Raw genomic sequence first — 17,633 nt, forward strand, 5'->3', positions numbered from 1 at the left:
CTTTTGCGACACCAAACCTGCTGAGCTTCCAGAAACACTGCACGTACATCATGCTGCACTTCAGGAGAAGCAAACAGTTTAGCAGGAGAAATGCCTGCAAATATTTGGTATAAGCACCCCACAAGCAGAGATTTAGAGTGGTCTGACTCAGTATAATTCAGAAGATGAAAACACAGCTTGATAAAAGGAAAAGAGAGGCTGAACGTCAGCTTCCTAAGGGCAAGACTTAAATTGTCTCAAAAGGATGTCTCAGAAATTCTGCCAAAGCGGACAAACATATAACAAAATGAACTGTTCTGGAGTAAAGACATGTATTATAGCCTAGCTTTCTCATTTCAAGCAGAAATATATGCTACATGGAAGGACAGAGGTCAAGATACGGCCCTAGAGCATCACCTGTAAGAGTAAAGGTAGTAAGATACATCCTACGTCACCTCTCCAGTCTTTCCTTTGTCCTCAAAGACCCTGCATCGTAGGAACTATTCCTATGACAGGAATAATTGCCTACAATTTATTGAAACTCCATCACTGCTAGTTTTTAGCTGATTAGAGAAATCCCTATTGACCCAGTATTTCCAGAAATTACATACAAAATTTCCACCTTCTGCCAACCCAGTAAGAATGTCTACTAGGAATCTCTGGGCTTTCCATGTGGAATTAGGAACAATACAATACTCTTACAGATCAGTCATGCAGTTGTGATTTTCATGTCCCTTTTCTACCTCATTTCCTTCCAGCACTGTTTTGATATCATGCCAAGAACAAACAGTGTGAGTGTTTAAAGCAATAAAAAAAGTACAAATTAAGTTTCCTCCCACCTGCATTTTACTGGAACTCACTACCATGAAGCTGAACAGTGAGACTGGAGTGACACCTGATTAACAACACAGACTTCTATTACAGACAAAACCTTGGTGAAACTGTTCTGTAAGCAGCTCATCAGTTGTGCTCCCACTCAGATTTCCTCCTGGTGTGGCTATAGCTGCCACCATTGCAAGATGTTACCTACATTTTATTTCTGAGTAGATTGGAAGTAATTCTGTTTAGTTTTTGCTCAGAACAGAAAGGTGACAGAAATTAGTCCCATGTTCTTTGGGGAGAAAGATGATCTATTGTGGGGGAACAACTAGTTGAAGTTGTGTCAAGTACAGAAAGAGAGGAGTACGCATCAACTTAGCCTAGGAAGGAGGCAGGCAATATAGAAAATGCAAGGACATTTCTTTAGGTGGAGATTAGCTGAACAAAATACATCAGCAGGGGCAAAAAGAAGAGCAACTTACGTTAACAGTATGTTGATTTTAATCATTAATTTAATGCTATCAAGAGGTGGTAACAGCATAATAGCCCTGAGCCCAGTGCTTATCCACCCTTTGTAGTCACATTGCCTAGTACACTTCTGGGTGCCTCACAACTCAAAACAAAACCATCTGAGCAGTAAGCCTGACCATAGCTCCATCCAAGGTGTGTCCTACGTGTTAGGCAAATGCTAAGAATACAGCCTCTAAGTTCTTTCAGGCTGAACAGTTGGCATGGAAGCTATTTCTGAGATACCATCCTCAACTCCAAATCTGCCTCTACAAGCAATAGCACTGCAAGTAAAAATTACCAGGTGTCTAATAAAATAGATTAAAAACAAAGCAGATATTTCCATATGGTTCTCTGCTGATCTATACTACGCCTTTACTAGGAAAACTGTTTTCTAAAAACCAGAATTACTTATAACCATATTAAGTGTTGCCATTTGAATATTTCCACAAAACTTTCATCTCTTTAGGAAAGGAAGCACCTCAAAATGCAAGCCATGGTGAGGACTTTTCTGCTACGAACCATTTTTAGTTTTCAACCCAGTCTAGCCCAATGATACACCTGAATGAAGAAGCGAGTCTAGTACTATACAGCAGAAGTCTCTTCCTCTGAGGAACTCCTGTATGCTGTAGCTTGGGGGTTGGCATGTCTCTAGTACAGGCTTCTTAGCACAGCTCCTTCTTAATTTTCATTTAAGCAGCATTCGTCTCCTTGGACAGCTGTAAGACAACCCTGGCCATTGCACCGTAAGATTTACCCTCACGGTGCTGGCATGCACCATGGGCATGTGCCGTGGTATGTTATATCAATCACAAACAGCCAAGTTCTACATTTCAGACATTACATTTTGCAGATTTGTAAAATATGAGTAATACATTGTTACTAATGAGATAATTTCCCAAATTAATACTGGAGTCCCATTTCTTGAAGACCTCCAGAACTACCAATCCCAAGAATTTTATGAGGCAACATGCCTTCAAAAGAGAGAAGGTAAAAACTACCAAACCTATAAAAAACATATAACATGATTACACACACATATATACATTTCTTCAGGATCCTTTGTATCTGACTTTTGAGCCATGTGAACCACATTTTCTAGTTTTTCTTTATACAGGTCAGAAACTTGCTTTAAAAAATACAAATAAAACCTCAAATTCTTTCACTGTCATAAAAGTCCATCATATGCATTTTTAAGAAAAACTTCCCACAATTACAATACTTATTATAAAACCGTGCACTGTTCCGCCAAATGTTTCAAAATTCTTAAGAAATTCACTAAGCAATGGAAAGGGATAAGGCCTCCTTGGCAGAACAAGGCATGTAAAATACACCAATTCTGCAGAGTTCTGAAAAGAATTAAAACAGCTTTAACTGCCAGCCAAATAGTAGGCAGAGAATAAAGGTTTTCTCTCAAGGGAGAAAAGAAAATGTTGACAGCACACTTGTATGAGTGCATGTCAGATCACTTTTTGGAACTAGGCACTGTGAGTAGGATCACCCAACAAGTTTACAGACAATATAATTGAGACAAAGAAAGGTAACATGAAACTCCTCCTTGTTTGTTCCCCCTACTCCATGCCATCTGAAATTATATCCTCCATCTGCATGTACAATGTGTTTAGCAACCTAAGTAGTCTAATCAAAGCTCTTCACCCAGTTCACTTGAGTTTACAGCTATAGGCATCCCTTAGGGTACAGACACCAATAAGCCTCCCCTTTTCAACAGACTGGGATAGAGCAGAGCAGAGAAATAATATGTACTGGTTTGTGCCTATTGAAAACAGCTTGAGCTCTCTGGCAATGCCCTCCCTCCATTGAGTCTTGACTGGGATGGAGCAAAGGTCCTTTTTTTCCTCTTATTTAACAGGAAACAGTTATCTGCAACCCTTCCTCCCAGATATTTTCATTACTGTACCAAGACATTCCTTACAGGCATTGACTTAAACTCTGCTGATACCCCTAATTTCTCCTTGCTCCAACCACAGCAGCAGCCATGGCACCCAGTTTTCAGGGCAGCCCCACACCACTTCTATGATTCACATCCAGGACACTCATACCATGCCAGCCAGCATAGCAGGGCTTAAACCAGAGGTGTCTGCTCCATGGAGGAAGAAGTACACTTAGAAAACAATTTCAAACATCATGCTTCTTTGCCTGTTGGTTAGAGAGGCCTGCAAAAGTTAGATGACAGTGAAGCAAATACCAGGGTAGGGGGAAAGGGAGATGGAAGGTAAAAAAGCAAGATCTACAGGGCGGAAGGCTGAGGGGAAGGATATGCTCCATTATGGAGAATCCTGTCAGGATGCAATTTGTTTTCATTCTGTGCAGGAGTATAATGGTGAGCTCTCTCAATAGCTGTTTTGAAGCGAACCAGGCTGGTATGTCTTTAATTTATCATTTCATTATGAAACGGTTTCCCTTCCAAGAAGCCTTCAAGTCAGGAAGCTCTGTCTGCCCACACAGGAAATTCCTTTGCAGCAACTTCCCCAAAAAGGAAATTTCCCTCAGAAGTGAGCCCAGCTCATGCCTTTGAGCAGAGCTGTTTGAAGAATCTGGCATGCAAGTCCTGCAAACAACCCTGCCTGCTCACTGCAGCTGGCATACCTACGATCAGTGGCACTGCCCTTGCACAGGCATGTGGAGACCCCACTGCACTCAGCTTTTCTCCTGCTCCCTTCTCCCCAGAGAAAAACAGGAGCCATTAAGAGGGGACAAGCTGCTGAGCTTTTACTCAAAAAACCCCACTTTTATTCATGAGAGAGGCACAGGACACACACACACAGCTGAGAAAGAGCAGAGGAAGAGCAGGGGGAGCTGTAGAAAAGCTTCGTGAACTATTCGAATCTCCTGCTTGGAAATTAGGGGAAAAATCCTGCACCCTATCTTAGATCTCTTCTGATGGCATGTAGGAGACTGCAGTCTGTCCCTTACATGTACTATGGGTTTTATTTAATGAACTTTTGCAGTGAAGACTCGAAAACAAAGGAGGGGGGAGGTGAGAATATGCAGAGGGAAGATTAATTGACAAAAATTAATCTCAAAGACATCTTGTGAATCATTAAGTGTGAGAGAGCCAAGAACATCCAGGCCAGAGTGACTAACGACATGTGGTATTTTATGAAGCACCTTAAGAAAGGGGAGACAGATCAGAAGCACTACCAGACTTTTTAATTTACCATTTCAAATCGCAAATAATACCGAACAACTTGTTTTAATGACTACGCCTGTTTTTTGGGGGAGGAGAGGAAACAGAAATGAAATTTGCATTACATGTTAAATGGATGTAAGACAGGGCCATAGAAAGGGCACAAGCTGAATTGGATCTTGGACTGGACAACAGTAGGAAAATGAAAGCAATCCTTTGAGGGTGTATAAGAGGGAAAAAAGGCCAGGGATAACAGAATCGCTGTGGTGACTACAATCCACTGGATTGCCTATATGCTAGGGAGAGAGGTTCTCCACATTTTCCCCTCAGTTTCAACTTCAAAGTTTGTTTTTCAAACACTTGGTGGAGGAAATCTGGTCCTTAAAGCCAAAGCTCCAGGAGGTGGCTCTGCCTGCCCTCCTCTTCCATTCCCTCCTTTACCAGATAGCTTTGCCCTGTTCTCTCGCCAGCTAATTTACATGACGGGTTTTTTTCTCTATTGCTGCCCTTGGCATTACATTCAGTGATTCAGTCAGCTGTTGTGTAAAGAGACTTTTGTCAGAACTGCTTAAAGGCAAATACCCCACTTAATTTTCTTCTGTGGCCTCTAGCTGATGAGTTAGTTATCACCTAAAAGAGCCCTCTGGCGTAGCATATGCGTACTGAATATATATCTGCTTGGATGGCATCCACACTACTGTCAAATCACTCAAGATGGTTATGAGATGGGGTAAAATGTAAAAACTGTCATACTAGAAAAAATCCCCAACCCATCTAATCAAACATTTACACTAGTAGAGGCATACACAAAAAATATGAGGAATAAGGAAACATGAAGCAATCTCTACTATAATATATATTACTTATCTCAGCCTCTGGTAATCTGTGGTTTAAGGACATCATGAGCTGTCGTTGCAGTCAGGCCACTGTTTCCATATTGATCACACAGCCTATCCCTCTCTCCACAGGTTTATCTGATTCCTCTTAGAAATCCATTTACATTTACAGTCCTGAAAACATCTTCATTGCATCTTGCTGCAATGATTTCTTTCATGTAGTGATGCATCCTCATTCCTGTTTTAGACATGTTGCCCAATGATTCATCTTTGATCCCTGGATTTGCTGCTCTGTAAGGAACTATGAATTTCCTGGTCACCACCTTCTCTGTACCACATGTGATTTCATAGCCACATGATAACTTTCTCTCTGCCAATCCATTCACTTACAAAACTACCTTTTCCTCAAACTGCAGAGTTCTATTTCCCTCTCTAGTTTCGTGGGAATGGGAGGATTGGGGAAATCGTCTGCTCTGGCTAGGTTCCCTAGCACATTACAAATGATCATGTAGATGAGCCCACCACATCCTGAATGGGAGTTTGAACAGAGTTTGAACAATAGGAAGGCATTAAGACACCTCTCTAGAAATTCATGAGCTTCAACAAGACTGTGTCAGAACTTCAACTTTCTAGCAGTTTTGGTATAAAATTGTGAAATCAATGCAGAGTTCCTATAAAATTTGAGACCGGTGACTGATTTTTGACAAATATCTTTGCTTAACTCTACAATCAAGGGACATTCATAGGTCTTCTGTAAAACCACATGAAAAAGTTATGAGCTACTCACATCAATAATTGTTTTATGCTTAACAACCACAACATCCTTCTGAATGAGATATTCCTGTACTGTGGTCCCATATAAAGGAGCTGCTGTGTCTGAAGAAAAATTAAAAAAATACTATTAAAATAAGAATAATTTACTTTAATCCCAATTGTGAGTGACACTGGGAGCAGTCAATTTAGTAGATGACCATAACTTCAAGTCGTAATGACATGCCAGGCATTTTATTCATACAGAGAATGTCCCTGCTCTTCCAGTTGTCAAGATCTATTAAAGTGTGACGGTCCTAATGCTCAAATTTAGAGGTGGTCAAGAGACATGTTTTGTACCACAAATTGTATTTTTACAGCCTTTACATTGTTGGTGTTATATCGACTTATAAAACTGTACTGTGAAAATGCTTCAGAGTGGGGGCCAAGTCATTTCAGGATAAAATTATCAGTGTGAGCTACCTTTATTCACAATGGGTTATAGTACTCTGATTATTTCAGCTTCCAAACTGGTGCCAAGACTGTTTGTGGATTACACTTCACATTAGTACTCTTTGGGAAGTGGCTTATGGAGTGCACTCAAGAAAGCATTAAAGGCAGCTAATTGAGCCCCATTTACAGTTTTAAGCCAACTTAGAAATTTCAAACATATACAGTACTGCTGACTCTGTACACTTGATCCAGTAAAAATGGATTGAAAGAGCAGTTCAAACCTGGGCCTGTTGTCTCAAACACAGCCTAACCCTCTTGTGACTGCTCGACGCTGCAGAGACAGACGTAGGGAGGATAGCACTGTGAGCCTGCTTGGCAGTGCATGTGACACAAAAGGCACCTTCCACTGTCTTCTGCATCCTTTTTTTTTTTTTCATCATAGACAGTAATTTTACAACTTTGCCTAAAAGAAATGGTTGTAAGACATTCCAAGTGTTAATTAGCTACACAACAAAAAGGAAAAGCTACATTCTCTGTGCATAAAACCTATATGCTTGAGCAAGCCTCCTTTCTGAAGGATCTAAATATACACATGTACACAGAGATATATGTCAGATTAAAAAAAAAATTCAAAACTTCTCAGCTTTGAAACAAATTTTCATTGTTAACTCTTGTCTGAGTCTCAGTGGGTTTTATGTGCACACATTTTCTCACTGCAAGTGATGGAGGCACCAGAAAGGCCATGGGCAAGAAGCTGTGCTCTCAGGGTTTTTCTGGACTAGCTAGATTCTCCCAGAATTCTCACAAGAAAATCATAATTATGGAAAACTCACCATAACACTACAGATCCAACCAATTTAAAAGACATCTGGATTTACTTTTGGGTGTTCTGTTGAACTGAATCAGCACCAAACTTTCTGAGATTCAGCCATTGGTGTTGCACACAGTGATAATAGTGTGGCAGGAGGCCAACAGCAAATACTGTCTCCTTTTACAGCCCAGATGCTACAGGTCTGCCCATCACAAACACAGCTCATCTCACCATCACTGTTAACCTCTGCTGTCACCCCCAGTTCCTCTGCTTGCTTTTCATTCTGCATGATTTTAAAACTGAGAGAGGGTGTAAAAATTGAAGATCTCTAAATGTCCCAGCTACTACAGATATTAAGTGCTATCTCTTGTTCCTATTTTGCTGAGATACAAGGCTTCAAATCTTGCATCAAACCTTGACCAGCTTCTCCTGCATATGGCCCATCCATCACTACCCCACACCACGCACTGCATCCCTGAGAATATAAAGTGGAAGCAGAGAATAACTCCTGTGAGTTGGTTACGCTTACTTTCAAGAAGTGAAAAACCACTGAACAAGCTGTAAAGCAGTGATGAGACAAACCCTTTTAGTATTTAAAGAGCAGTAAAACCCCCAAACCTCTAATAAAAAGTTCAAGGTGCCTTGAACAATTGCACACCCAGCAACACAATAATGACTACAGAGTAAGGAAGTTAAAAGCCCAGAGGTAGTAAGACTACTAAGGAAGTTTCCAAGGAAGTGAGATACAAAGACGTATAACACAGAAAAAAAAAAAGGAACAAAGAAGTATTTGTGTTTTTTTCTGACAAAATGCGTTCACTGAATCATGAAGAGGAAGTGAAAGCCAGCAAAGAGGTTAAAAATTGAAAGAGACAGATTGCTTAGAATAAATCAGTACAAAAGAGAGAATAGGAAGGAGGAACTTAAATACATAAATGGAGATTTCCCCCACTAGGAAATACACAAGGACCCACTCGAGCGGCAGAACTGAAATGAGTAACTGGTTTGTGGACCAGCAGGAACTGGGGCTACTTCCTTCTGCACTACCGAGAAGGAGGAAGTAGAAAGGGAGAAATTCTCAGTATTGCATAAACCAAAGAAGCACACTCATTCTTTCATCTCTCTTCCCCTAAACATTGGCCAAATAAGTAGAAGCACAGTGCAAACCTACACATTTACTCACGCACACACACAGTCTCAATAAAACTGTGGGAGTTACTGGAGTCAGTGAGACAACTATTCACTTCAGCAGGTCCAGAAGGTCACTTTTCACACCTATTAAGCTAGCTCAGCAAACCATTTCTGTTTCAGCCCCAACCTAGGACTTGCGCAACTGAGGGTCAAGCCCTGATTATGCTTTCTGAACCTTCCTCCCTAACCACCCTGCTTATGCCCAGGGTGGTCGAAATGCATGCTCTGGAGTCTGTGCAGAGGGAGGGTATAAATATCACAGAATCTCTCTGCTGGCTTGAGTTGATGGAAATGTTCTTTAAAGCTCAGCATCAAAGCATTCACTTTATAAGCTGTAAGCCTTGGTTCTTGTGCCAGCAGCAACTTCTCCCCATAATTAATTAATGCTGTATTAATTGTGCATGTTCCACGGGCCTGTTGAGGAGGTGTGGCAAGGCCTGCACACAGAGATCAAACCTTTCTGGTGCAGTCAAGAGAGGAGTACAGGAAAGAGGAGGCAAAATCCCTTCAGGTACCTACAAAGGAAAACTGTGTACAAGCAATGTGCTCAAGGGCTATGGAACAAATGTCTGAGGAGGGACATGTGCTGAGCCCCGCCATGTCGTTCCAGCAAACAATGAATGATAAGGGCAAGGAAGAATCTTCCACCAGCTGTACCCTTCTGCAATCTGTTTGGCTCTGGGCCAGCTGGGAGCACCATCGGCAGGCCAAAAGGAGGGGCCCGTGGCAGCTGAGTGACCTTGCGGGTAGGATTTAGCCACAAGACCCTGTGAAGAAGCTGGAAGGAGAAAGGGGGAGGAGGAAAAGGGAGATTATTCCACCTCCTCTCCGCTGTGCTGGGACTCAACTCTCTGCTGACTGCACTTGAGGAAGTTGCACCCTCACCTTCTAGTGGCTTTGACCATGGTTCAACCAGTGCTGTAATGGACAGAGTCCACTAGAACCACCTCACCCACGTCCCCAGGAAAACTAGGAAGCACACTCACAACAGGAACAAGCGAGAAAAGAGGATGACCCAGCTACTAATATCCCCTGTGAAGAAGCCTGTCTTCAGGCATGCCTCAGGATTTTGCTGGAGATACCTGCCCATCAGCAGCCTACAAGCAGACATACAGATCCTTCCCCACTGTAGCACAGAAACCAAGGACTAAGGTCTCAGATCTGCTCAAGATGATTTACAAAAGCACTCATCCTCTACAAAAAACATCAAGGTAGTGAACGTGTATATATTTTCAGCTGTAATCTGAATGACTTCATGAGAGGAAAGTCCTGTTTATCAAACCTGATTTCCTTCTATGACAAGGCACCTAGTTGATCAAGGGAAGCCAGCTGATGTATCTTTTTAGATTTCAGTAAAGCTTTCAATACTGTCTCTCACAGGATCCTTCTGGACAAAACGTCCAGCACATAGTTGGATAAACACATCACACAATGGGTGAGCAATTGGCTCATAGGTTGAGCACAGAGGGTAACATCAGACTGGCCACCTGTCATTGGTGGGGTTCTGCAGGGCTCCATCTTGGGCCCTGTGCTCTTCAACATCTTCATAAATGACTTGGAGGTAGGACTGGAAGGGACAGTAAGCAAGTCTGCAGGCCACACAAAATTCCGAGGAGCTGCTGACTCCCTCGAAAGCAGGAAGGCCCTGCAGAGAGACCTTGACAAATCAGGAGACTGGGCAGTCACCAACCTTATGAAGTTCAACAAGGGGAAGTGCCTCATTATGCACCTGGGATGCGGCAACCCTGGCTGCTCATACAGACTGGGGAATGAGATGCTGGAAATCAGTGCCCTGGAAAGGACCCGGGGGGTCCTGGTTGATGGCAAGCTGAATAAGGGCCAACCATGTCCGGGGGGGCATCAGGCAAAGCATCACCAGCTGGGCAAGGGAGGTGATTGTCCCACTCTGCTCTGCACTGGGGTGGCCTTACCTGGAATATTGGGGCAGTTTTGGGCACCACAATATAAGAAAGACACTAAGGCATTAGAAAGCATCCAAAGGAGGGCAGTTTAAGACGGTGAAGGGGCTTGAGGGGAAGCCGTGTGAGGAGCAGCTGAGGGCATTTGGTGCGTTCAGCTGGAGAAGAGACTGAGGGGAGACCTTATTGCAGTTACAACTTCCTCCTGAGGGGGAGGGAGAGGAGGGGCAGGCATTGATCTCTTCTCTGTGGTGACCAGCAAGAGGACTTGAGGGAATGGCTTGAAGTTGTGTCAGTGGAGGTTTAGGTTAGATATTAGAAAAAGGTTCTTCACTCAGATGGTGGTTTGGCACTGGAAGAGGCTCCCCAGGGAAGTGGTCACAGCACCAAGACTGACAGAGTTAAGAAGCATTGGGATGATACTCTCAGGCACATGGTGTGACTCCTGGAGATGGTCCCGTGCAGGGCTACGGGTTGGCCTCAATGATCCTTGTGAGCCCCTTCCAACTCGGCATATTCTGTGATTCTGACTGGTACAGCTGGCTTGAAATCTAACCTGCAAAGACATTTTCACACTAACTCTTGCACCAAATTTATTCATCTCTATAAATTTTTGTGTAGGCAAACACTTATTTGTTTTTCTGAAGGTACTGCGTGTTTGGCAATTGCTTTTTAAAGAACAAAGAAAACCAGGACTGGTAAGGGAAAACTTTAGCAAGAGTCCAAAATAAAAGGCATGAAATTAAAAATACATTAAACAGAAGAAAGGGGGAGATAATGCAGAAAAGTCATAAGGTTTATAAACTAACTGAACAAAATTGTCTCAGCAAGTTACTTTTAGAAAAAAGGAATTTATGTCTAACCAGGAATTTGACACAGCACATCCACAGTAAATGTGAAAAAAAATGCAGGTAAAGATCACGCTACTTATTCTGAGATGACAAAACACCTTAACAAACTATATATAGAGAAGCACTAAAATATAGGCATGAAGCAAAAGCATTAAGAATTCTGCTTAAAGCAGGTAATACTTTCCCTTCATGAGGAAGGCAAATGCAATTTATGTTTATCATATAAAAAGATGGGTTTTTTTTCTTTTACAATGTTGTCAGAAGCACGAGCAGAAATAAACAGACATCTAAACTTTATGTAACTAAATGTACTGATGTAGATTAAAATCTTAATTTATCTGGAAAGCCAATGGGTGCCAAACCTAAGCCTTTCATCTGACTCTGTCCCTTTCTTTCAGTAGTTTGAAAGAAAAGCGAAACAGATCTCCTTACATTTTTAAAAAAGAAAAATGCAGCTATTTATAGCTGCATTTATTGGAGCTGTTTCCTTATCAGGAAGTATGTAGCTGGGAATTACTATCTGCCTACATCGGAAATTCTTTCAGGGATACAAAAACCCAAAAAGGAAATTTCCCTTCAAAGATATTCTGCATTTTTTTGCTGCTGGTGGGTTTAAAATAAAATGTCAGTGCTCTGACCAGCTCACAGCCCCTTTGGGACAGTTGTTTTGCAAACTGGAAGCTTTAAGACATCTGAGGGAAATATTAAAAAAATGCTTCCAGAAAACTGAAAGAGAATGCTGGGAACATATTAATAAGAAAATAAACCTTTTTTTGCAGGATGCTGAGATTGTGCAAATTCATTATCAGCATTATAATATCTTTCTCTGAAATAAGCATGTTCCTAGAGCTTATCTTTACAGAAAGCATTTGCAAAATTTATCACTGGCAAAGAGCTGATTCTTGCAGTTCTAACTAGAGCTGGTTTGTTCAGACCAGGTCTTCAGATCAGGTCTTCAGTGTGGTCTGTATAGCTGACATACCCACCTGACTGAACTTCTGTTGCCCAATTCACTGCTTCCACCTCCAACGCCAGGGCATGAGTGTTGCATAGTCCAAAAGCCAGGGAAACTACCACTCTTCTTTTGAGAAGGGAACAGGTAATGCAGAAAGCCTGTATGGGGGTACCACACTGGTACCACACCAGCATGTCACAGCACCAGGACAGGGTAAAGGCCATGGGCAGAATATTGTTTGCCTGCAAGAGAGGTCCAATTTTTGCAGCCCATGGGATCCAGTGCTACAAGCAACTCTGGAGTTGAATAGTGAAACTCCAGCTACAAGGATCTACTCAGTAAACTCTCAAACAGGAAGATTTCCACTGTCTCCAAAGCAGCCCCTATAACTGATAATTTTGCCAGAGTCCTTTATCCTTCCTCTCCATTAGCTGCATAACACCCCCACACTATGCCTGTGGACTCTAAAGGCAGGAATAATACATTAGTTAATCATTAGAGACATTAAATTAATTTTTACTTGTCATGGTACAACTTGACATTTTCATTTTCTAGTCTGTATAATTGCTATAGAGCTATTTAACCATGCTGCCAGTGCAGAGTGGACACTTTTTTTTTCAGTGGGATACAAAAGTATAGGGAGATCAAAGCCAGACAAGCAGATGGCCTAAACAAAGCAGGGTGCTTAGGGCTATTCCCGGGGTATGACTTTTATGCACAAAAACTCATAAGGAAAGATTTGGAGCTAAGCAAGTTTCCTAATGCTTTGACTCTCAAAAGCCAATCAGTGGTGATTATTTATTAACTCACAACATCAGCAACCATATGCCTATTAAATATATATAAACTTCTTGAACAAGGATCACTGCTACATTAACAGCAGCATGCTAGTCCTGCACAAAAAAATTTACATGAGTGAGCATATTCAAATATATTCATCCCATAAGACAGCACACAAGCACGCCACAACAATGGAATGGTTGATGCATAAATGCTTCTCCCTCCCAAGTATCTTTGGAGAATGATCTTAAAAAGAGGCTCTTGGCTGAGGTGTTGGATTGGGTCTCCAAATCTGGATGGAATCATTTTACCAAAAATCTCTTCAACAAACTTAAAAATCATTTACTGCTCCAGCAGTAAAATGGAGAGTTAGAAAAATGGCATAAACCCCCATTTAATGGATATTTTGCTAGGGTATATTTGCACCAGAAGGAGTGCCAGCACAGGAGAGGGAAGCCGTAGAAGTACAGCAGAAGGAAATCCAACTTTTCATAAAAGGCATCAAATAACGTGGTTCTTTTCTGCATGTGTGTATACACACAACCTATCACATTAATTCCTGGGAGTTTGAAGCAACCAGCAGGTTTCTCCTCAGACACTATGTGCCCCTCTCAATGCTGCACAGTGTTGCTCTCTTCCAACAGTCAGCAGCTCAGCTCTGTTAAAAGAGCATGCATGTTATGTTGTTTCTGCAGGGGTTTTTGCCACACTTGTGTTTTGTTGCAAGGCTCTCACCACACAGTGGTTTCTTATTGTGGAGTTGTTAGTCATGGTTTACATGCAGTTTCTCTTCTGTGTTTTCTTTAATTGTAAGGTTGTTTATGAATGCTGCATTCTTTGCATTCATTTTATTTCTTACAAAAAATAATAAAAGAACTTGGAAGCATTTATAACACAAATGAAAAATTAAACAAAACACGCTTGGGATGGAAAGAGAAAAGCAAGCTAATTTTAGGTTCACTGGAATTGACAGCGCCCCTTTAAGACAAAGCTAGAAATGCTTCAAACCCAGCAATACCATAAATGTCCTGATGTTTTTGCTGCTTATTCCTCTCCACACTTTCCAGGGGAATTCCACAAGGGATCAAGCTTGAATCCCAGATTAAAGCGACATGGCCTCCTTTCCCCTCTGAATAAAGGTGAGTGTGTGTTTTGGAGATTTAAAACCCTAAAGTGAAGCTTTCCAGAAGAGGAAAAGACTGCCTTAGCACCACTGGGACTCCCACACTGCCAGTTCTCTGTACCCTGCAGCAGAGGTCTTTTGACCTCCCACCTCAGGACTGTTTTAAAAGTTCCCACCGAGGCAGCAAGGATCCTATCCCTCCACATGCTTCCACTGAGGACTGTTGGTGCAGGAAACTGCTGTTAACTCTGGGCAACAACCAGGCACATTAAAAAAATAAAAAGCACTCGGCTCTGGAATAATCTCCCAAGAAACAGAAACCAGCAAGTGAGCTCTGTTTACAAGGTTTTTCACACTTAACCTGGATGCTTCTGCCACAGTGACCAGGCAGCAGTCAGGAGCTAACAGATTTAGGGTTCAACTCACCAGCAGTTTACATCAAAGATGACAAGTGAAGTGGCCCTGTGTCATTCCAATGCAACCCCAGTGACAAGGGGCTTAAGCTTCCTACAGGTGATGAACAAAGACAATGCCAGAAATGTGCAAAGCACAATCTTCATGATCCAAAGGCCACAGCTATCCCAGCTGGATCAGTAATGGGGTTTTACTCTCCCCAGTCCAATATATTCCAGATGAAAAAACTGCATCTATATTGTGCCCAGCCATGGTATAAGAGTGACTCTGAGACTGGGTTTCCCACCCATCCAAGTTCCCTGTTTGTATAACTGCTTTGGAACGGGCCTGAGATTCACTGTAAGAAATCTCTGGGATGCAGGCTGGAGTAGATGTGTTAAATTCAGATGAACATTTGAGGATGCCCATGGAAGATGCCACCTTAGGTAAGAGGCAGGCATAACCAATGTCTTTCCAGCTCATGATTTTCATCCTATTTACCTAAAAACTGGACATAGCTCACAATCATGAAGGAACTAGGCCCAGTCACTTTGCTAGAGTTAACCAAAGTAATGATCACTGAGGTTGACAGGATGGCTGGCTGGGATTTCTACAGTCCAGTCAGCCTGTCAGTAGATTATTAAGAGTTATAAATTGAAAGACCAAGAGGCACTGCTCAACAGAGGAAGCAGATGGACCCTGCTCTGCATAGCTCATAATATAAAAGTGCAAGAATAGCCCATGGTAGAACACAAAGATGCAACATCAATATTAAATACTGCAGATGGATTTTAGCAAACAGTGCCACTGTATCAGCCTAATAATTTTTTTTTTAGTAGTGGGTTGGTATTGATTACTAGAGGACTAGCTACCCAGAAAGGGAATGACACATAAGGTGAAAAGCAGATTAGGAGAAAAGGCAAGCATATAAAGAGAGGTTTAAGTGTCATAATGTCAGAGAAGAGCAAAGAGGGGTCTAGAAGAAGCCAACCATTTGAGAAAGAGGCCAGTCCAGGTCCCACTAAACTCAGTGGGGATTTAAGCACTCATTTCAGTGGGACAAGGATTATTCTCAGAGTCACTAATTTGACATTCTGGCCACCTCTCAGTCCCTTTGTCATATGAAGCTTTATTTTATTTTCCCAGTATGTGCGTCAGTCAGTTTTGTTCCGCAAAGATCCTTCCAAAGCAAACATTTTTATTGCTTTCTGCTCTAAATGTGGCTTAGGATGAAGGGCTTTTTTTCCCATCTCACTACATACTCTCAGTTCAGTGCATTGAATATTCTAGTAACTAAATAACAATCTGCTTAATGCTTCAAAGTAGCTTTCCATCTGCTAGCCAAAACTGTAGAATATTCAATTGGTGACAAAGAATTAATAAAAGGAGCAGCATAATTAATAGATACTATACAGGAGACAAATGGATCCTTGGCAAACCTGAGAGTTATTGCTTCCTCTTCCTCTGGTTTCCTGCATTCCTTTAATAATAATAATAATAATAATAATAAAAGGAAAAAAAAGAAAACAATTGGTGCCCTTAAAACACAAAACCCACAAATGATACATATAAGCAACAATGCACAATCAAGAGAAAGAAGCTGTTAATAAACTGCCTTCAGATATTATAAATGACTTAGTTTAAAGAAACTGCCCAACTGAGAGCCCAACTACCTGTCCTACCCTACTTCTCACGTTCCCACTTGGGACAGACAACTTTTTTTCAGTATGTAGTACAGACAGGGTCACAAAGATGCCAAACCAACACAGAACCACTGGACTAGTTCCCACCAAATCAGAGTATCAAATAATACTACAAACAGACATGTACAAAGATTCCTATGAAACAGTCACTAAAAACTTAAAGCCTTTAATACAATTACTGCAGAAAACTAAACAAATTTCCTTTCTGTCCTCCTTAATGAGGGCAATAGAACAGAAAGTAACAACAAGGGACACACAGAGCTGTTGAAATAAAAAAATGTCATCTCACTAGCTGTGTGCAATCAGGTCTGCATACGGTGAAGTTCATCAAAATCACTTGTGACCCGGAATTTATCACACACTGGAAAACCAAAACCCAGAACCCTAGCCTACAATGGAAAAAAAAAAGTACTCAAATGATTTTACAAACAGGTCTTTAGCTTTCCCTACCACCACGACACCCCAAAAGCAAATGCAGTCAAGAAGACAACACTGCAGTCCCAATGTAAAAGTTCTCCCCTATGAGGTGATGCATGTTCTGTGGCATTTGAGTTGTATCATCTCACTCTGAACATCAGTGCAGACTGTTGGTGGGGTTCAGAAAAAAGGCAATAGCAAGAAAAATCAGTTGCTGTCAAGAAAAATTGCTTCATGTGTACAGAAAATTATGTGCAGTGTGTCTTACTATGACAATGGGCGGCAGACATACAAAAGATGCCAACCCTAAACAGAGAAGAGTAATTAGTTCAGAGGAAGAAATTAACTCATGCTCACGTTTGTATCAAGAGAAAACTCTGAAATCTTTGCCCATAAGATCCACCTCCCTAAACAAACACACACGTGTTCCCAAGATAACATGCCCTTCAGAGATAAAAATCAAACATACAAATCAATGAAAACGTGCAAGGAGGAATGCTTTGCACAGGATCAGAGCGTGCAACATGTCCTTTCTTAGCACTGATATTTCTTCTGTATCTCTTGTTGAAGTTTTTTGTTGAAGGCGACAAAATAAAACCATGAAGCCTCTAGCACATATTTACAGTTGCTGTTATAGAAGGCAAACCATCTTATTTTAATCTTGTGTATTACGAAAAAGGAAAAACCTATTTTCTCTCTGATTCAGAGAGTATTAATAGACACAGGGAAGGGTTCTCATATAAATCTCTTAAATGCTGTATCCTCTATGGAGTTCCAAGAACTTTTTACTACAAGGTATCAGCTATGGCATAAAATAAGCAACTAATGACATTTTACCAGATGAGACAAAGAGATTTGCTTTAATAAAAATAGAATAAAAAAAATACAGACCTCCATCAAAAAAACCCACTAACTCTCTCTGTGGCAATATTAAGTGTGTCCTCAGAGATAAGGGGTATGCAGATAGTTTCAGAGGACTTCCACCTGTCTTAGCATTC

General features: G+C 41.4%; 1 protein-coding gene across 5 annotated transcripts in view; it reads right to left on the reverse strand.

The window, feature by feature from the left end:
- Positions 1-17,633, reverse strand: part of ETV6 (ETS variant 6) — a 129,066-nt gene that overhangs the window by 65,205 nt on the left and 46,228 nt on the right. Inside the window, exons 4-5 of one of the 5 annotated variants that reach the window (XM_027666283.1) lie at positions 6,774-6,955; positions 6,077-6,165 (exon numbers count right to left, since the gene is read on the reverse strand). The exons of the other annotated variants lie outside the window; for them this stretch is intronic. The gene's annotated coding sequence lies outside the window, so the exon portion shown is untranslated. The remainder of the gene's footprint in view (positions 1-6,076; positions 6,166-6,773; positions 6,956-17,633) is intronic. 5 annotated transcript variants of the gene reach the window in all.

Source organism: Corapipo altera, unplaced genomic scaffold (assembly GCF_003945725.1).
Source record: "Corapipo altera isolate COAL_440 unplaced genomic scaffold, ASM394572v1 317, whole genome shotgun sequence".
Taxonomy (NCBI): Eukaryota; Metazoa; Chordata; class Aves; order Passeriformes; family Pipridae; genus Corapipo; species Corapipo altera.